The 18863-nt window shown below is 42.8% G+C and overlaps 1 protein-coding gene across 5 annotated transcripts in view; it reads left to right on the top strand.

Moving 5' to 3' along the window:
* The first annotated feature begins 3857 nt into the window (after positions 1 to 3857).
* LOC147450901 (protein MALE DISCOVERER 2-like) overlaps positions 3858 to 18863 on the top strand; it is a 69859-nt gene continuing 54853 nt past the window's right edge. The window contains exons 1-2 of one of the 5 annotated variants that reach the window (XM_086519895.1): positions 3869 to 4010; positions 4533 to 4655. The gene's annotated coding sequence lies outside the window, so the exon portion shown is untranslated. Of the gene's footprint in view, positions 4011 to 4055; positions 4238 to 4532; positions 4656 to 4879; positions 4949 to 18863 lie in introns of those variants that run through there. The other 4 variants (XM_086519894.1, XM_086519898.1, XM_086519896.1 and 1 more) reach the window with 4 other exon arrangements.

Raw genomic sequence — 18863 nt, 5'->3', positions numbered from 1 at the left:
TGGACTAAACCCTATGGAAACATGCTTTTCACTATTGTAAGCAAATTTCAAGACTAATAAATACTTACGTATGCTTATCCTTTAGTTGATTGACTCTCTCAATCTAACCATCAACCTAAGCATGATCAGCTGCACTCAAATTAAGAGTGTGGAATATTGTTGTCCAAAAATGGCCATCAAATTTTATGTCATGATTGACAGAAGGCCATATAACCTGTGTACATTCTCCACAAACATCCTTGTAAATTCAAGAGCTCTGATCATGTCCTTAGTCGAAATAAACCTACACATATTTGTCAAACGATCTAAAACTACTCAAATAGACATATGGTTTATGACCATTCATAGGTAGACGAACAATAAAATTCGTAAAGATTATGTCCCATTTTCCATTGGGGATCTCTAAAGGATGAGCATTGACAGATCGACAACCTATACAAATTTTTTTTATTCAAACACAATTGAGGCTAATTTCTTGTGCTACCTTGCTTCAAAAAAATTATAGAGTTTCATTGCATTGATTTTGTAAGACAATAATATTTTGGAAAAATAGCACTAGCAAACACAAATTGAATAACACAAAATAAAGCCCTTGAAGAAGTGCAAAGTAAAGGAAAAATTACGGCGAGGCCTTGTTGAAGGACGATATGTTGAAGCAAGGGAAGGCCACCTTGTTGAAGCGCAACAAGTTGAAGTGAGGGAGTGTGTGTGTACTACACACACATACACACACATGCACACATGTTTTTCAAAGATGGTGAAGAAAGAGAGAGATTAAATCTAGCTCTCTAGGAGCACCCGATGGAAACTTCCCATTTAGCGAGAGTGAGAGAGAGTGTTTTGTCTCTTCGTCGATGATGCAACTGAAGAGACACTCTCTCTTGATAAGAGACTCAGACATCCTGGCATCGACATTATTCCTTTCAACTTTAACATCAATGCTTTTTGAATCCGAATTTCAACTTTGGATTCATTTTGAATAGAAGTTATGATGCACCTTGATAGCATCCTCTAACACCCACATGCATACTCCAACACCCACTCCCCTTGGTTTTTCTACACGTACATGCTCTTGACTCTACTAGAGAGTTAGATGGGGAGTACTTGGAGTTAGAGGGAGACTCTGGGGAGAGAGAGAGAGAGAGAGAGAGAGAGAGAGAGAGAGAGAGAGAGAGAGAGAGAGAGAGAGAGAGAGAGAGAGAGAGAGAGAGAGGACTTTGGCTCTCTTTGGCCCCATGTATGAGGCTCTTGAGAGATTGTTTTCTTGAGCACACTGCTTAGAGGCGAGATTTTGCATCATCATTATAGGTGGAGAGCATTAGAGCACCGATCTACGGACACATTTTCACGGTTGAGGTGTAGAAAACTACATTAACACCATAGGTGGGGTTACAAGCTTGCAACTTACAATCATTTTGTTACTCTCTACGTGTTTCAAAGAAGGTTTTCCTTCACAACAGCCATATGCATTTTTCTCTATGTTTTTGCTCACAGATTTGATTTCTCGCAACACTTTTGATAATACAAAAATGGCATCAGATTTTATGCTTGTGTATTTGTTGTGTGGACTCCCAAAGAATTTACTAGCACGCTTTTGTCCTATTTGTGCTATATATGTGCATATGAAGATACAAATTGAGCTATTTATAGCTCGTAGGTGAAAAATTCACAATTGTATATGTATTTTGGATAGGAGGAGTTGTCTAGAGAGCCACTCAAGCTAGCTTGCCATGGTTTTGGCGTTCTATGTATGCCATATATGGATTTCTTATTGAGTTTTTGTGCTTTAGATCACCAGCAGATTGTCGTGCTTCTCTTCATGGATTTCGGAGAGCCATGCAATCAAAATTTGGCCAAGTGTATGACATATGTGGATGAGAGATCGAGTCTTTGTTTTTTGTGCATAGCCTAGTTGGCTTTCTTCACAGGTTTTGTGTATGCCAATTGTGGTGAGCCTTATTTGAGATTTTTCTCGAGTCATAGGGGAAACTCTACCCTTTTTTAAAAAAAAATTCTTGCCATAATTTATGTATCTACAGATCTACTCATTAATGGTATAGTGATCGAGCATTACTCACACTTTTGACAATGATAGAGTTTTTTACTATTACTTTGACAGGTTTTTTGTCAGCTTCAAACACGGTTTTGAATTCTTGAATCCACTCTCACAAGAGTGAGATTATTTGTATGCTCGTGCTACCAGTACATAGATTGTCATGGGTTTTGGTTCTACATGCTATGGGTACAACTTATATGCAGTTATTGAACTTTACACACAGATTTGTGGGATGCGTATGGAGAACATATGCTCTAGACTTCTACATATGGTTATGCGGTTTAAGCTCTTTTGATAGTTTTCATCCCTGGTTTGAGTTCACTTTGCTAGAGTGACACATGTTATGTTTGCATTATCTCTTTGCACTTGCTTATGGGCGGTTTCTGCTTGGTTTAGCATAGGGTTTTGGGCATTGCTTCTATACATATCTTCGTAGAGCTATAGGTTGTATATGTGAGCATAAAATTGATGCGTTGATCATGGTTATTATTGTGTAGCGTTTGATGTGATCTCCTACTTTGGCATCTTTGATGTGGCGTATGGTTGAAACTTTGATTGAGATTTTGCTCTCTGCCTTCTCAAGAGATTTTTCTCAATCATGCCGATTTTATGCAATGTTGGCATTGCATCATTGCTTTTGATGTATGAGGCAGTGGCAACGATGTAAGCATGATGCAGAGATAGCTTTGACACATGCTAGAGAGGTGGCTTCATATGCCAGTGACAATGATGTCATGTTTGCCTCTAACGTTCCACTTGCTTATATGTCTAGGGTACAAGTGATGCTTCTTCTCATTGGTTACTAGACGAGGATGCATTTCTACATCACACCATGTCGTGAGTGGTTTAGTACCTTCTCTAATGAGAGCCTTGGTAGTGCGCATTTAGCTAATGGTTCATCATATGACATTACACGTGCAAGAGATGTATGCTTTTCATTGCCCAATGGTGCATCATATACACTATGACATGTGCATTATGTTTCTTGACTAAGACAAAGTTTGATTTTAATGAGACGGTTTCAATAGACAGTGGATGTCATGTACTACTTTGAGATCATTTTTTCCAGATGAATTGTGAATTGCTAGTGATTACAAGAGGAGCTCAATTGGCTTGGTCTATCCATTACGTGTATTTGAGGTTTGTGATGGCTTAATCTCAATTTAGTTCATGATGGCTCGGTCTCGATTTGGTTGTAGACATGTTAGTGAGAGATGAGACAAGTCTCTTTGGGCCACTTGTCAGGACTTCATAAGTTGGGAAATCTATTAGAGTTTTGGCATCTCAAGTGAATTGTCCAATGTGATCCCATGATTTATTTTGCCTTTTTCATATTTTATTTCACTTATTTGTTAAAGTTTGGGTAGGGCAATTTAGTGAGGTGGCTATGTAAGCAAACACCCCCCTCTCTCCAACCCATTGTATTCATATTAATTTATTCATTCATTGCCAAGGTTGATTGGTCCATGACTCTCTCTCTCTCTCTCTCTCTCGCTTTCTCCCCTTGGTCTCTATGCTTTCGCATCGTCGATCTTGACATGAGATTAGAGCCATGCCATAGCTTCCTACATCAAGTGTTGACAAGATATGAGCTCAGTCGCTTCAAATTCCCTTTGATCGAGAGAAATATGCGTAGAAACTTTTCGTGCCTCTAAACTCGCTCTTCAGACTTCTACCCTGATATATGCAACCTCTTGCACAAGATACGCATGCATCACGCTTACGTGCACACATAGATGTTTCAACTTCCAAGAAAATGCAGGCCAATAAATATTTAAGGTTGGAAGTACATTGCAGTTTGCACACATATTGTAGGGTACAGCCAGAAAAGTGGTGGTGATCATAGGCTACCAAGACTCGCAATTGAAATTGTCCCTGCAGACGACGTTTTGTCTCCACATTTGAACGGTAAACAGCCAACTACAGCGCCCATCGACATTTCGAGCTCGGCGAGGTACTCCTGCTCTTTTGTCTGCGTTTTGCCTCAGCTCCTCTTGCCCGATCTCCTGGAGAGAGAGAGAGAGAGAGAGAGAGAGAGAGAGAGAGAGAGAGAGAGAGAGCATTGTGGCTATGGAAGAAAGATGAGGAACTAATGGAGGTGGCTAATCTGTGTATTCTACGTTTTCTGATTGCTCTTGCTCATCGAAATGGACAGACTATTGCATTTTGTTTAGCAGAGAAGTAAGCTACCCTGTAATCAAGCATAGATTTGCAAATGCTGAAAGCAACAGACATCAATCTGAGGAAATTTAAGGTCCTAGAACGCGTATGACAAAACTAAACCTCCTTATGCTAGCTTAGCGTTGGCAATGGGTCTGATTGGATCAAACATGCCACGTGCAGCTTCGCTATCAAGTTCTGTGTCTTTCTCCCCCTAACTTTAGGTGTCTTGCTCGAGTTTTAAACTTTGGCCTTTTTAACATGTGACCTGCCACCTTTGCCTCCAGTGGTTAACCATTCAATCTGGTATGAACAGGGTAGTCCACCTTCTAAACACTGTTTTGACTACTTGGAAGACGCTTGATTTGCATGGTTGCAATCGCAATATATCCTAAACTTGCAAGATTCTAATTCGTTTTTAAATGTCAGCAGTTACAAGGTTAGATTCTTGCTCTACAAAACTGGGCTTTTCAATGACGAGTGAATATGTGAATATTTTAATCCAACAAAATTTGAAAGAGGGAAAGTTCCAACTAGGAATGGCTCACTTTTGAGGTACAGAATATCAATTGTTACGCATCTGAGGTTACGTACGGAAAGAAACTCAGTTCATTGGTTTCATATAGTATGTTCTAGTCTTGAATTGACTCCTTACAAACCTGCACATACTCCTAGGCATTGACAATGTGAGCGGGGATGCCTCAACTGTTGATTAGGCTTTGCATGAGAAAGGTGATGATCTTATTCTTCTTGTTTGAACAAATAGTGAAGTTAAGGTTGCATGTTGTCAACTTTTCAATATCTTACTAATTTAATTATGCGTTAACTCTTCTTGGTCAATACAAGTAGATTCTCCCTTTAGTCTTTTGCTTACATTAAGATTCAAGAATTTGCTCTTTTTGTCTTTTGTTTGTGTTATTTTATCGAGTTTGAGATGTAGGATTAAATCCTTGTGCCATCTTATCCTTGTTGTAGTTGTCTTAAGATGGATTCTCACAGGATTGATGGATGGCTATGACAACGTTGATGTCCACAAAGCTTGGTAGGATTGGTGAGCGCAATGGGACTGGATGATGCAGATGGGGATATCCTTTGGATTGTCCACAAACCATGGCAAGTCCTCCGGGTGATGTCTCTAGAAACCGAAGATAGAGGCTCCTCTTGGGGCTTTCACTAGATTGCCAAATGATGGAAGCTTTGGATGAATCCTCCTTGTTGCAATGGATGTGTGTATGGATGTCTCCAAGGAGACGAGAGAGATGGTTGTTCAAACAATGCTAACATTTGAAGCATCGAGGCTGATCTAGATGTTGCCTTCCCTTGTCATCATATGCTGCTAACAAATCTTGATACTCACAATGCGAGCGATCGGTAATGTCGAAGAAGTAAATAACCATGCAAGGCCTTATTATGTCGAGGTGGTCTTAGGTCTAGCCTTTACACCAAGGCAACTACCCTTTCACAGGTGCAACTCCCGTGCAAGGACAACTCAATCTTCGGGTTGGCGAGTACAAGGACCACGAATCAGTTTTGATGGCACTCATGAAGAGATGTGATATTATCTTGGGTATGCCATGGCACTACCATATGCAACCGGTCCTAGATTATGTGGAAAAGATCCTTGCTTTTGAGCATGAGGGCAAGAACATTACATCAAAATTTTTGCTGATGCTCGGGATTGGGCTTTCCTCTATTGTGAGCTATATCTCCATTAAAAAGGAAATACAGAAGTGCGTTTTTGCTTGCTTGATTTTTGCAGGGAAAAAGAATAAAACTAACGAGGCTTTGCTCTTTAGTTTGGAAATGAATTGCTTTCAATTTATTGGAAGGTATAAGGACGGTTTCACGATCACTCACTGACGACGTTAGTGGGGATGTCGTGGTATTTAATCAATACTATGCATGATGGAGCTGATGGTTATATCGTCTTGTGGGTGACTACCACGGGTCTATACCTTGCACTTTCCTTCAAGGGTGAATCTGGGCTTATCCTGGATTCATCTAGGTATATCACTCTTCTGGATAAGTTACCTCCAAAACGACCGGTAGATCATTGCATCGATTTTGTATCAGGTAGCTAACCTCCAAGCCAACCCCCTTACAGGGTAAGCCTTTTTCAGCAAGAGGGAATTTTGAAGCAAGTCAACGAGCTTCTGGAAAAAGGTCTAGTTCGACCAATTACTTCGCCCTACTGCTGTCCAATTTTATTGGTGCAAAAGAAAGATGGCACATTTTGAATGTGCATAGACTATTGATCTTTAAACAAGATCACTATCAAGAATTGCTTTTCGATTCCTCGGATTGTTGATATTCTCGATAAGTTGCAGGGCGCAAGCATCTTTAGTGGTATTGCCTTGAAGAGTGGGTATCATCAATTACATATCGCCCCTGAGGATGCCCATAAGATTGCCTTTCGCACTATTTTTGGACTTTACAAATTTTTGGTAATGCCTTTCGGCTTGACCAATGCTCTTGCCACATTCAATCGAATGATGGATCGAATTTTCAGCCCACACTGAGCTTTTACATGAGTGTTCTTTGATGACATACTCGTCTTTTCAAAGATCGAGGAGGAACATCGGAAGCACTTGGACATAGTGTTTCAAGAATTGCGAAAGCATGAGTTACATGAAAATGCAAAGAAAAGTAAGTTCTTTCTCACGAAGATACACTATCTCGGCCATATAGTCTCTCACGACCAAGTGAGTATGGATCCTGCCAAGATCCAAGTGGTGCAAGACTGGCCAACTCCCACTTTGAAATTGTGTTCCGATTATCAGAGGTTTATCCGAGGGTATGCTCATGTAGCAGGACCACTTTATGACCTAAGAAGAAAGAAGATTCCCTTTTGATGGGGATCGAGACAACAAGGAGAGGCTCAAGTATTTATTAAGCCATGGTCCTATTTTGATAGTGCCAGACTTAAGGAAACCATTCGAGGTTCACTGTGATGATTCAAGTGATTGCATCGGCGCAGTGCTCAACCAAGAAGCCCATGCAATGGCTTTTGAAAGTAGACGACTTAAGGATGCTGAATTGCATGCCTCGATCTATAAGAAGGATCTTATGACTGATATTCACGCCTTGTCTACCTGGAAGCATTATCTTCCAGGAGCAGATTTTGTGATCAAAACCGAGCAGCAGAGTTTGCAATATTTCCTCACGCAACAGAAATTATAAGAGAAGCAAATGAGATTGTTTTTAATTTTTTAATCCATGTTTCACTTTTAGATCCTTCATATGGCTGTGAGTAAGAACGTGGCTGCAAATGCATTGTCTAGACGGCCAAGGCTGAATGCAATTACTATCACCAGGAATTGGTATCACCTCCAAATTTGTATCCGAACGACCCGGACTTCTTCTCCACTTGGAACAAGTTACAAAACGGAGAGAATGAATATTACTATTCCACTTGGGATGGTTACCTCTACCACCAACATGCAATTTGTGTGTGGTGGTGCCATTGAGGAAGAAAATCATGGATGAAGCACATGCTTTGCCTTATGCGGGTCACCGGGGTATTCTTCCTATGACTTTAGCATTGGAAAGATATTTCTTTTGCCCAAGCCTTAAAGCAGACATCGATCAATATGTCAGGGAATGTTTGGTTTGCCAAAAAGTCAAGTATGATCGGCAAGATGCCTAGGTTACTCCAACCTTTGCCTGTGCCTGATCAACCTTGGGAGAGTTTTGCCATGGATTTTATTATGGATCTCCCAAAAACTCAGACAAAAAATGATGCGATTTGGACCATTGTGGACAGATTTAGCAAGCAAGCTAATTTTATTTCAGTCAGGAAAACGATCAAAGCTGATCATATGGCTACGGTTTTTCTAGCACAAATCTTGAAGCATCATGGGATGTGTCACAAATTGCTAACGTGTCAAGCCACCGAAGAACGAAGCCAACCTATAGATCCCGATCGAGGAGCGCAAACCCTAAGTCAAGAAGCAGTAGCAGAAGAAGAAGCAACAAAAGAAGTTCTACCAACTTGCAAAGTCTTGCCGAGTGGCCTTTTTTTAAAGAAGAGTTCCCACCAACTTATGAGACCCCATCCGATGAGGCCCTAGTGACACAAGGCATTCAAATAGAGCAAGATCAACACACACAAAGACTACGCAGCCAACTGGTGACGTGGCATGACTGTACAGACATCCCGCAAATTGTGCCGACAGTGCCACGTGGCAATTGTACGGATTTTCACGTTTTAGGCTGAGTATTGTTGACGTTGTATATTGTACGGACTTCCCTTGTTTTGTGCTGCGTGCGTTTAGAAGGCCAAGTGCTTTTAGAATTGGAAGCTTTTCATGTAACTGCTTTTACAGGCCAAGGGCCTTTAAATATGTGCCATGGGCTCAGTCTCTAGCACGTCTTCGCGGGGGAGTGCAGAGGATCGGGCATTGGCTTGTTCTGAGTTGAAGCAATATAAAGAAATATCGAAAGGGGTGCCAAGGTTTGGGGCCAATGCTCTCTTCGGGTGGAACTCCGCCAATCCCCGTCTCGTATGTCGTGCATCTCTTTCAGCTCGGTTGTTATTTCAAGTGCTTAAAATTGTTCAATCTATTCTTTTTCGTTGGCATGAGGTGCCTTTCCCGGTTAGAGTGGTATCAGAGCTTTATGCGTGTCACGTGACACATCCAACCCTATGTGTCCGTGGATAAGCTACAATATGATCAGGGTTCAGTCAGTCCAGTCAGTCTAGATTTACAAGTGATCAAGCACTTTTGTGAGTCTATTCCTAGACCGTGCATGCCCAGTCACTTAGTGTAGATGCATATCCTCTGGTTGCACACATCATGTTCATAAGCGTTTCCATCAGAATCCATCAGGGAAATTTTCTAATGCATTTAGCCTATTTTACCTATTTTTGACATTTTTCACTTATTATGTTTAAGTGATTTTTGTTGGAAAGTAGGTAGGGCAAATTGAGTAAGTTTGTATATAAGCATGATGGAGCTGATGGTTATATCGTCTTGTGGGTGACTACCATGGGTCTATACCTTGCACTTTCCTTCAAGGGTGAATGTGGGCTTATCCTGGATTCATCTAGGTATATAAGCATGTTACCATATACATGTGGTAGTGATGTGTGTGAACACATTAGGACCGCCGGGGCATTTTTTCCCTCTTTAGGAGGTTTTTTCCCCCGTGCATTATATATACGCCCATCACTCTAGGGCTATCTATCTTTCCATTGCACACTAAGTAACACACTCTCCATTGTGTGCCTTCAGCTTCCTTCGTCTTCTCCAAGCTGTGTGTGTTTCTCTGCAACCCTAATTCCAACAATTGGTATCAGAGTAGGTCACGTCCTCCCGGGCTTAGTCGCCAGCTGCTCCAGCACACGCCTGCTCACTTTCTCTGATTTCAGTGAGCTTTGGCGAGCGTTCACAGGTCGACAAAAACTTTGGAACACTCGAAGAGCTTGGTTTGCTCAGAATTTTGATTTGGGCTCATTTCGGCCTCCGTTTCCACTACAGGCAGTACTGCACAGGTTATTTCGTCATTTTGTGCAAAATTTTTGTCAGTGCCGTTTTCTGCATAACAGGTGCCTTATAGTCTTCTATGGTTTGTGCTATATAGCACAGGTTGTTCCCGCTCCGTTTCTCCTATTTCCGGGCAGTTTTCACATCAGGTGCAGCATTTACCATGGCTGACAACAACAACACAGATGTGTTCAAGATGTTTGCTGCTGACGACAGGTTGGATGGGGACAACTACCCTATGTGGGCTTATATGATGCAACATGTTCTTGTGTCAAAGGGTGTCTGGAACATTGTGCAGGGCATTGATGTACGTCCTCGTTCTGAGGATGTAGGCGATGTTGAGGATGTTGCAGGTCTTGCTGCAAGGATTGCAGCTGTTAGAGTTGTTTTGCCTACGGCAGAACAAGCTCGTTGGGATGTTAAGGATGCGCAGTCTCATGCATTGATTACGTTGTCTGTGAAGCGCACCATTGTTCCTCACATCCGTTCAACAAAATCTGCAAAACAGGCTTGGGATATTCTAGCAGGTCTTTATGCAAGCCGCAATGAGGTTAAAATTGCTTTGCTGCGTAAAGAGCTGGAGTCGAAGATTATGCATGAGGAAGATGATATGGACACTTTCCTTGCTAGTGTCAAGGATATCAATGAGCATCTTATTTCTGCAGGTGAAGTCATTTCAGACAGTTCCCTTGTGCAGACTGTTCTTGATGCCTTACCAGATTCCTACCAAACTTTTGCTAGTACTTGGAGACTTATGACCCAAGGAAATCCTGAAGTTGTCAAGTTTGATGCATTATGCACATTGCTGTTACAAGAGTCACTTTCCAGAAAAAACATGACTAGGCAACGTGCAGTTGAACAGGCTTTTATTACTTCTCAAAGAAAGGGTGGTAACAGTAATGCAGCCACTTCTTATGGTTCTGCTGCGAGTGGCAAAAATTCTGTTCCTAATGCTTCTGTTGGCAGCACTTCGTCTGGCAATTTTGGTGATAGGGGCAAAAAGAAGATGCGTTGCCATTATTGTAAAGCCAATGATCACTTGATCAAGTCGTGTCCTAAGTTGAAGGCCAAAGAGGCTAAGAAGAAAGAGGGTGGTTCCACTGCAAATGTTGGTTCCACTACAAATGCAGCCATGGTTGAGTCTTCTGTGAAAGGAGACTGTAATGCTGATGCTGATGCAGGATGGGCTTTTAGCGCAGAGTGCACTTACAATCCTGCTGTCCATGATGCATGCTTTCAGTTGCTGCAGATTCACATGTATGGTATTTCGACAGTGGTGCTACAAAGCACATTACCTCACATCGTGAATTGTTTACCTCTCTCGAGTCAGTCCCTCATGGGAATTCAGTCACTTGTGCCAACAACGCCTCTTATCCAGTTCATGGAGTTGGAAAGATTGTGCTCACTGCTGCTAATGGCAGTTCCTTCACACTTGTTGATGCACTTTATGTACTTGGGATCAAGAAGAATCTCTTGTCTGTATCCGCACTTGCTACACTTGGACTTGTAGTAAAATTTGTGGATGATAGATATACAGTTCATGATCTCAGTTTTGGTGATGAAATTGTTACATCTGTCCTTTTGTGCCGTGGGCTGTATAAGCTCACTTTGTATGACAAGAGTGGACAAAATTTTGCAAATGCTGTTGCAGATTCAAGGGCTATTTCAGATGCAAAACTTTGGCATGCACGTTTTGGTTATCTGAATTTTGCCAGTTTGCTACGTTTGCAGAAATCTGATATGGTTGCTTCTTTGCCGCCTCTTGAAGCACCTGTCAAACATGTTTGTGAAGGCTGTATTTTGGGTAAGATGCAGCGTTCTAAATTTCCAAAGGATGGTTCAGTTCGGGCCACATGCAAGTTGCAGCTTCTGCATAGTGATGTTTGTGGGCCCATGCAAACTCCGTCCTTGGGCAATTACCTGTACTTCGTGACTTTCATTGATGATTACTCCATGCATGCATGGGTATTTCTGCTTAAAGTGAAGTCCGAAGTTTTTATGTGCTTCAAACAATTTCTGGCTATGGCTGAAAATGTCTCGAAATGTACTATGGGCACCCTCCGTTCCGATCGAGGGGGGGAGTATATGTTTCATGAATTTAATGCATTTCTGGCTAGTCGTGGGATAAAACACCAATGTACAGTGCCTTATACACCTCAACAAAATGGTGTTGCTGAGAGGAAAAACAGGTCCCTGACGGAAATGGCACGATGTATGGTCAAAAGTCAAGCTTTGCCGCATTCTTTTTGGCTTGAGGTCATTATGTGTGCCACTTATGTACTTAACAGGTGTCCTACGAAAGCTTTGCAGTCTATTACTCCATATGAAGCATGGCATGATAGAAAGCCTTCTATTGAGCACATGCGTGTTTTTGGCTGTTTGGCATATGCTTTGGTGCCACAAGTGCAGCGCAAAAAATTGGATGATAAGGCTGTGAAATGTATTTTTGTTGGTTATAGTGCTGAAAGCAAAGGTTACAGGTTGTATCATCCGCAAACAAAACGTATTCTGGTTTCACGGGATGTAGTGTTTGTGGAAGATTCTGTTCAGCCCCTGCTGTCATGTACTAGAGACAGTAATGTAAGCTCAGAGGACATTTATGACACTTTGTTGCCTCTTTTCAGTGGTGGAAATACGAATGTAAGTTCCAATGAGGCAAATGTACAGCCTATTGGGGGTTTCTGAAAATGTTCTAGAGCAGCCTATTACTGATGCAGATGTACATGATGTACTTGATGAGGAAAGGGCTGAAAATGAGCAGGCTAGAGGTATGCCAAAATGGCTGGTGCACACTTTGCGTGACAGTAAATTGGATGCACCTTTGTCTAGTTGTACTCGTTCAGGCTCTCGCCATGCATCTTATGTATCAGATTGTTATACTTTGGCTGTGTCTAGTTTACACGATGTTGAGGAGCCTCTATCTTTTGATGAAGCACAGAATTCAGAAAATTGGATGGCTGCCATGCAATCAGAATATGATGCACTTATAGAAAATGACACATGGACTTTATGTGATTTGCCTCCTGGCAAAAGGCCATTGGTACGAAGTGGGTTTACAAGTTGAAACGCAAGCCGGATGGTGAGATCGATCGCCATAAGGCTCGACTTGTTGCTAAGGGTTATGCACAGCAAAAAGACATAGATTATGAAGAGACTTTTGCTCCCACTTGTCGTATGACTACTGTGCGTTTTCTATGTGCATTGGCAGCTCATTTTGGTTGGGATGTACATCAATCAGACATTGTTACCGCTTTCTTGAATGGTGACATTTTTGAGGAAGTTTATGTAACGCAGCCTCGCGGTTTTGTCATAAAAGGACAAGAGGACATAGTGTGCAAATGTAAGAAGGCTTAGTATGGGTTGAAGCAATCTCCTCGTGCTTGGTATGAGAGCTGACACTCATTTGGTCAAACAAGGCTTTCGTAACAGTCCAACAGAAAGCACATTGTATGTAAAGCGTGAGGGTGATGTACTTCTCATTGTGGTTCTTTATGTTGATGATTTGTTGATCACTGGACCAAATGAAAGACATATTGCTGAATTTAAGGCTGATTTGAATGCTACTTTCAAGATGAAAGATTTGGGGTTGTTGCATCATTATTTGGGTATACAGTTTAAGCAGTGCGATGGTGGTATTGCCTTGTGTCAGAAAAGTTACATAGAGACATTGCTATGTAAGTTTGGACTTGAGGATTGCAAACCTATTGCCACTTCCATGGAAACAGGTTTGAAGTTGAGTCTACATGATGCTGGTGATCTTGCTGATGTCACTCTTTACCAAACTGCTGTTGGCTGCCTCATTTATGTATGCAACACGAGGCCGGATATTCAGTTTGCAGTCTCACAGGTCAACAGATTTATGCATAGCCTAGGGTCTAAGCATTGGCAGGCTGTCAAGAGGATTTTCCGCTACCTTAGTGGCACTCTACATCTTGGCTTGTTTTATCCCAAGGGGGGATCATTGCCGCCAGACTTACATGCTTTTTCGGACTCAGATTGGGCTGGTTGTTTTGACACGCGAGTGTCCACAAGTGGTTTTTGTTTCATGCTTGGCAGTTCATGTATATCTTGTTTGAGCAAGAAGCAACCTACTGTGGCCACTTCGAGTTGTGAGGCAGAGTACAGGGCAGTCTTCACAGCTACTGTTGAGTGTGTATGGCTCAGACGCCTTATGGCTGATTTGGGTGTTGGACAGGACACTGCCAACACTATCTACACTGACAGTCAGAGCGCATTGGCAGTTGCGAGGAACCCAGTTTTTCATGCTCGCACAAAGCACATTGAGGTGCATTACCACTATGTCAGGGAGAGGCTCTCAGCAGGAGAGATCAGCTTGGCTTATGTGCCGACACAGGACAACCTTGCAGATCTTTTCACAAAGGCATTGTCTCGTGAGAAGCTTGAAGCTTTCCGCAAAGCTTTGGGCTTACTCCCCTTTGTGGACTCTTCTTGTCCTCAGGGCATGGCACTTCCCTTTACTCATGTGCCAGCTCTCGTTCGCCGCATCACTCGAGGGGGGATTTGTTACCATATACATATGGTAGTGATGTGTGTGAACACACTAGGACCGCCGGGGCATTTTTACCCTCTTTAGGAGGTTTTTTCCCCCGTGCATTATATATACGCCCATCACTCTAGGGCTATCTATCTTTCCATTGCACACTAAGTAACACACTCTCCATTGTGTGCCTTGAGATTCCTTCGTCTTCTCCAAGCTGTGTGTGTGTTTCTCTGCAACCCTAATTCCAACAAAGCAAACCTAGACTAGCACAAAATGGTAGAAGAGGCAACAGGAGCGAAGCTCAATAGGCAACTTCTCCAACAAGACCCCTTGGTGGATTTCCTCCAAGCAAGAAGCAAGAACCTCCCCTAGCATTTCCTCCATCAAGCATCGCCCTAGGCTTGCATCAGTTTGGCGTTTTTTTCATCACATCTTCCCGCAAGCATACCACAACACCTAGCGTTTTTGGAAGCTCAGCAACCTAGCGTTTTTGGAGAGTTCAGCATGGCGTTTCAAGCAGTAGAAACCACAACAATGCAACGTTTTCAGCAATGAAGAACCTGCAAGTTCAGCTCCTAAAAGAGTAGCAGATTCAGCTTGGAAAGACCATTAGTTTTCAGCCTAAAGAAACCTCAGTTTTCAGCCCTAAACCTGCAGATTTTCAGCGTCAAAGACCCACAGAAACAATTCCAGAATCAGCGTTTGACGACTAGCCGTAGATTTCAGCCCATAGCGTTTTTGGACTGCAGTAGAAAGATTGCAGATTTCAGCCCTCAGGTCGGTCTCGTCGTCACCGTCGTCATCACCGACATAGCCTATACTTGCATTAGTCCATGCATTTCATTTGTACCAGATTGTGCAATCATAAGTAGGCCACTCTCGCCGACGAGAGTGGGGCCTTTGGAGGTGTCGTATCTCTCTTCTCTCTCTATCTCTCAGTCTCATACACTTGCACGTACAGTGTCCATTCACTTTGTTTGTGATCATAGAATTCTCTCATTAAGAACGGAAGGCTCTCCCTTCCATAAGAACAAAAGGAACCTTGAGCACAGTTCGGAGCACTCATCTTGAGCAAAGCGCAAACATTCATTCCGCTGCACCTAACATTGGTATCAGAGCTTTGGCAGTGTTTTGTATCACTCAAGGAAAGAACCACAAGAATCACAAGATTTTTTTTGCTTGTTGCGGTCACACGAACCCAAGTTCGCTTGGGCGTGTAGATTCCTAATCGTGTTTTTGAAGAGTGACAGGAATTCCAGGAAAGAAGGGCTTGTCCAGCCTCCCCTTGTGCCTCTTTTCACTCATTGAGAGCGGACCGTGCACTTAGCGGCCGGCCAATCGACGTGAGGTGGGAAAAAGCAACCTTGGTGTGAGCGCAAGGCCGCCAAGGGGTGCGCCCACGGAAAAGAGTAGAACTCGGGAGAAGAGAAGATCCTTCTCAAACACGGTTTGCAAGCGAAAGACAACCTCAAGAACCTCAAGACCCTCAAGAACCCAAGTTCCTCGTGAACTTAAGAACCAAAGATCATAGTGCATGGTCGCCACCCGAAGCGGGATGGATACTTCGCATACAGGTGATGAGCATGAGAGAGGCGACGAAGAGTTCTCCCCACCAAGAGATTTTCCAACCCTTCCCCTTTGCCATCTACGCCACGAGTTGTACCAACTTCTATGGAGGTAATGGTCAAGTCGATGTTGGACATGATGGCATAACAACAAGAAACGAATCGAGTTGCGTTGGCAGAACTAGCAAGAAAAGCAGAACAACAGGAAGCTAAGGACCGCGAGCGTGACGAAAGAAACGAAAGAATTACCGCACAACAAGAAGCAAATCGCATTACCATGATGGCCAAACAAGAAGAGACTCCCATTGCTTTGGAACGCGAACGCGACGAACGAAAAGAAAGAAAAGAACAAAGAAAGGAGGAAGCAGTAGCACGAAGCGTAGCCTTGGAGGCTAAGCGTGCAACTCAAAGAGTGGCCTTGGAGATCGAGCGTGAGGCTCAAAGAGAACTACGTACTCAAGAATTGATTCGACAAGTACTTGCCTCGAAGTCCGAACTAGCCAAAGACCGTGGGAGTTCTTCAAGTGGCGCAAGCCACGATGCGGATTCCAACCATCCAGTCACAGAGAAGTTGACTTTTAGTAAGTATGATGGTAAGATGGATGCTACGGTTATTCATTCTTGGTTGCATCAATTTAATGCTTATTTTGCGACAACTAAGAAGACAGGGAATAGCAAAGTTTTGATGGCAACCATGTACCTTGTCGGTGATGCCATTAATTGGTACCGCGCATGGCAAGAGGCACAATTAGCCGCGCACCTAGAGGAAGCCGACGAATTCACGTCCCTTTCCTTCAATTGGGCTGATTTCCAAGACAAGCTCAAGGCGCGGTTTATGCCACCTCAGTACCTTGCACGATTGAAGGACGGTTGGCGCGCTCTCAAGCAAAATTGTATGCCGGTTATGTCTTTTTCTAATCGTGTTTTGCAGCTAGGTACCCAATTACGCAAGTTGGATAATAACGCAAAGAGGCATTCCTTTTTGGGTTAGACGACTATATCAAGTTTTGTTGGGTTAAAGGCCTAAATAACCCCTTTTTGTACATTTTTATACTTTGATATTGAACTTGGACACATTTTTTAAAGGTCACTTATAATAAAAGTGGGAAAACCCAAAACTCACTTATTGAGTTTTTTCCAAAAACGTGAGCTCTCTCTCTCTCTCTCCCTCTTCGTTCTGCTAGCGCTTCCTCTCCTGCTGGCTTTTGCCACCCCTCTCTGCACACACTGCACATCTTCGCGTGCTCTATCACTTGCACACACCGCCGCGCGCTCATCAATTGGTATCAGAGCTAGATTAGGGTTTCAGAAGCTTTGCGCAGGTGGCTGGACAGCAGGCGAAAGGCTTTTCTCGCGTCAAATTTCCCCTTTCATCGCGAAGCTCCTTGCTTCCGGTGTCACCTAGGGTGATTAGGGTTTCCAAAACAGCTTAAAACAGACTGAAATTAGGTCAAAACAAGTAAAAACCAGAAAATTACAAGTCAAAACAGCAAAACGCAGGTGTTCTAAATCGATTCCCATGAATGCTCCTTGCTTTTCCCACTCAAAACAAGTCCATTTGATGCAAATTGATGCGCCAAAACAGTAAATTTGCAGAAAATTCAGAATTGGACTATTTTTATGTACACAAATTGAGGTTTATGTACGCCTTTTGTGGGTTTATGCAAGTACGCATTGGGGATACTTGTTAATTGCTGAAATTTTCAGCACATTGTATGCAACGTGCGGTACATTGTGATCACTGAAAATTTTTAGATTTTGTGTAGACACTTTTTGCTGCATTTTTATCCGTGCAAATGGCCTCTACTTCCTCGTCGTCTGATGCCAAGAGCTTGATGGAAATCAAGCGATTTGACGGTACAAGTTTTGACCTATGGCAGGACAGGATGCAGGGGATTTTGTTCCTCAAGGATTGTGAGGACGCCCTTTTGGCTGTAAAGCCCGAGGATATGCCGGATGAGGATTGGGCCAAGCTCAACAAGAGGGCAAAGGCCTACATCAAAATGGCTGTGATCGATGACATTCTGGTGGACATAAAGGGCTTGGACATTGCACATGCAATTTGGCATAAGTTGAAGGCCACTTATGAGAATGCCATCCCTGTGAATCAGGTGCATTTGATGCGCAAACTGGTGAACATGATGCTTGACGAAGCCAAGTTGGCTTCTGAGCACTTAAGTGCTTTCACCAGTGTTATGAGTCAGCTACAGGATACTGGGCTTCAACCTTTTGATGACAAGTTGAAAGCCATATTTTTGTTGATGACTTTGCTAGACTCTTGGGAAACGCTTGTGGTTTCTTTGAGTAATAGCCCCAACCTTACATATGATGGAGTGCGAGGCTCCATCTTAAATGAGGAAATTAGACGCAAGTCTAGTGGTGGGGAAGGTGGCAATTCTGCTTACAATGCGAGAGGCAGAAGTCAGAAGCAAAATACAGGTACCAAGACTCAAAACAGGAGCAAAAGCAAGTCTAGGGATAAGGATGTGACTTGTTACCAGTGTGGCAGAAAAGGCCATAAGAAGCCAGATTGCAGGTATTTCAAGAAAGAGCAGGAAAGAAAGAAGGAATCACAGGAGAAGAAGAAGACAGAGGATAAGAAAGGGGAAAAATCGGTAGGTACCTATTTGGAGACTGTCAATGTATCCTCTAGTGTGGTTATCACAGAGTTATCCGACAGTGAGGAGATCTTGGTTGCAGCTTCATGTGCCTCAGATTTTGTTATAGCAAATGCAAAAGACATGCTTATCTCACGTAGAGATGTCATTGATGCATTGCTAAGTGCAAATGATGGCCTTACACAGTCTTGGATAGTAGACTCGGGTGCCTCATTTCATGTGACTCCATCTGTGGAGTGTTTTGCTTCTTATCATGCAGGCAAGTATGGCAAGGTTTACCTTGGGGATAACCATGCTTGTGACATTGAAGGAATGGACATTGTGCGCTTGGCATTAAACAATGGCCAAGAGTTTATGCTTAAAGATGTAAGGTATGTACCAGGCATCAAGAAGAGTCTATTGTCTGTTGGCCAGATGGATGCACAGGGTTATACAACCATTTTTGTTGGGGGTTCATGGAAGTTGCTTAAGGGATCG

The sequence above is a fragment of the Adiantum capillus-veneris genome, chromosome 9 (assembly GCF_014529385.1).
Source record: "Adiantum capillus-veneris isolate H3 chromosome 9, ASM1452938v2, whole genome shotgun sequence".
Lineage (NCBI taxonomy): Eukaryota > Viridiplantae > Streptophyta > Polypodiopsida > Polypodiales > Pteridaceae > Adiantum > Adiantum capillus-veneris.
The sequence above is the reverse complement of the archived record's forward strand: the minus strand, read 5'-3'. Positions and strand labels throughout refer to the sequence as shown.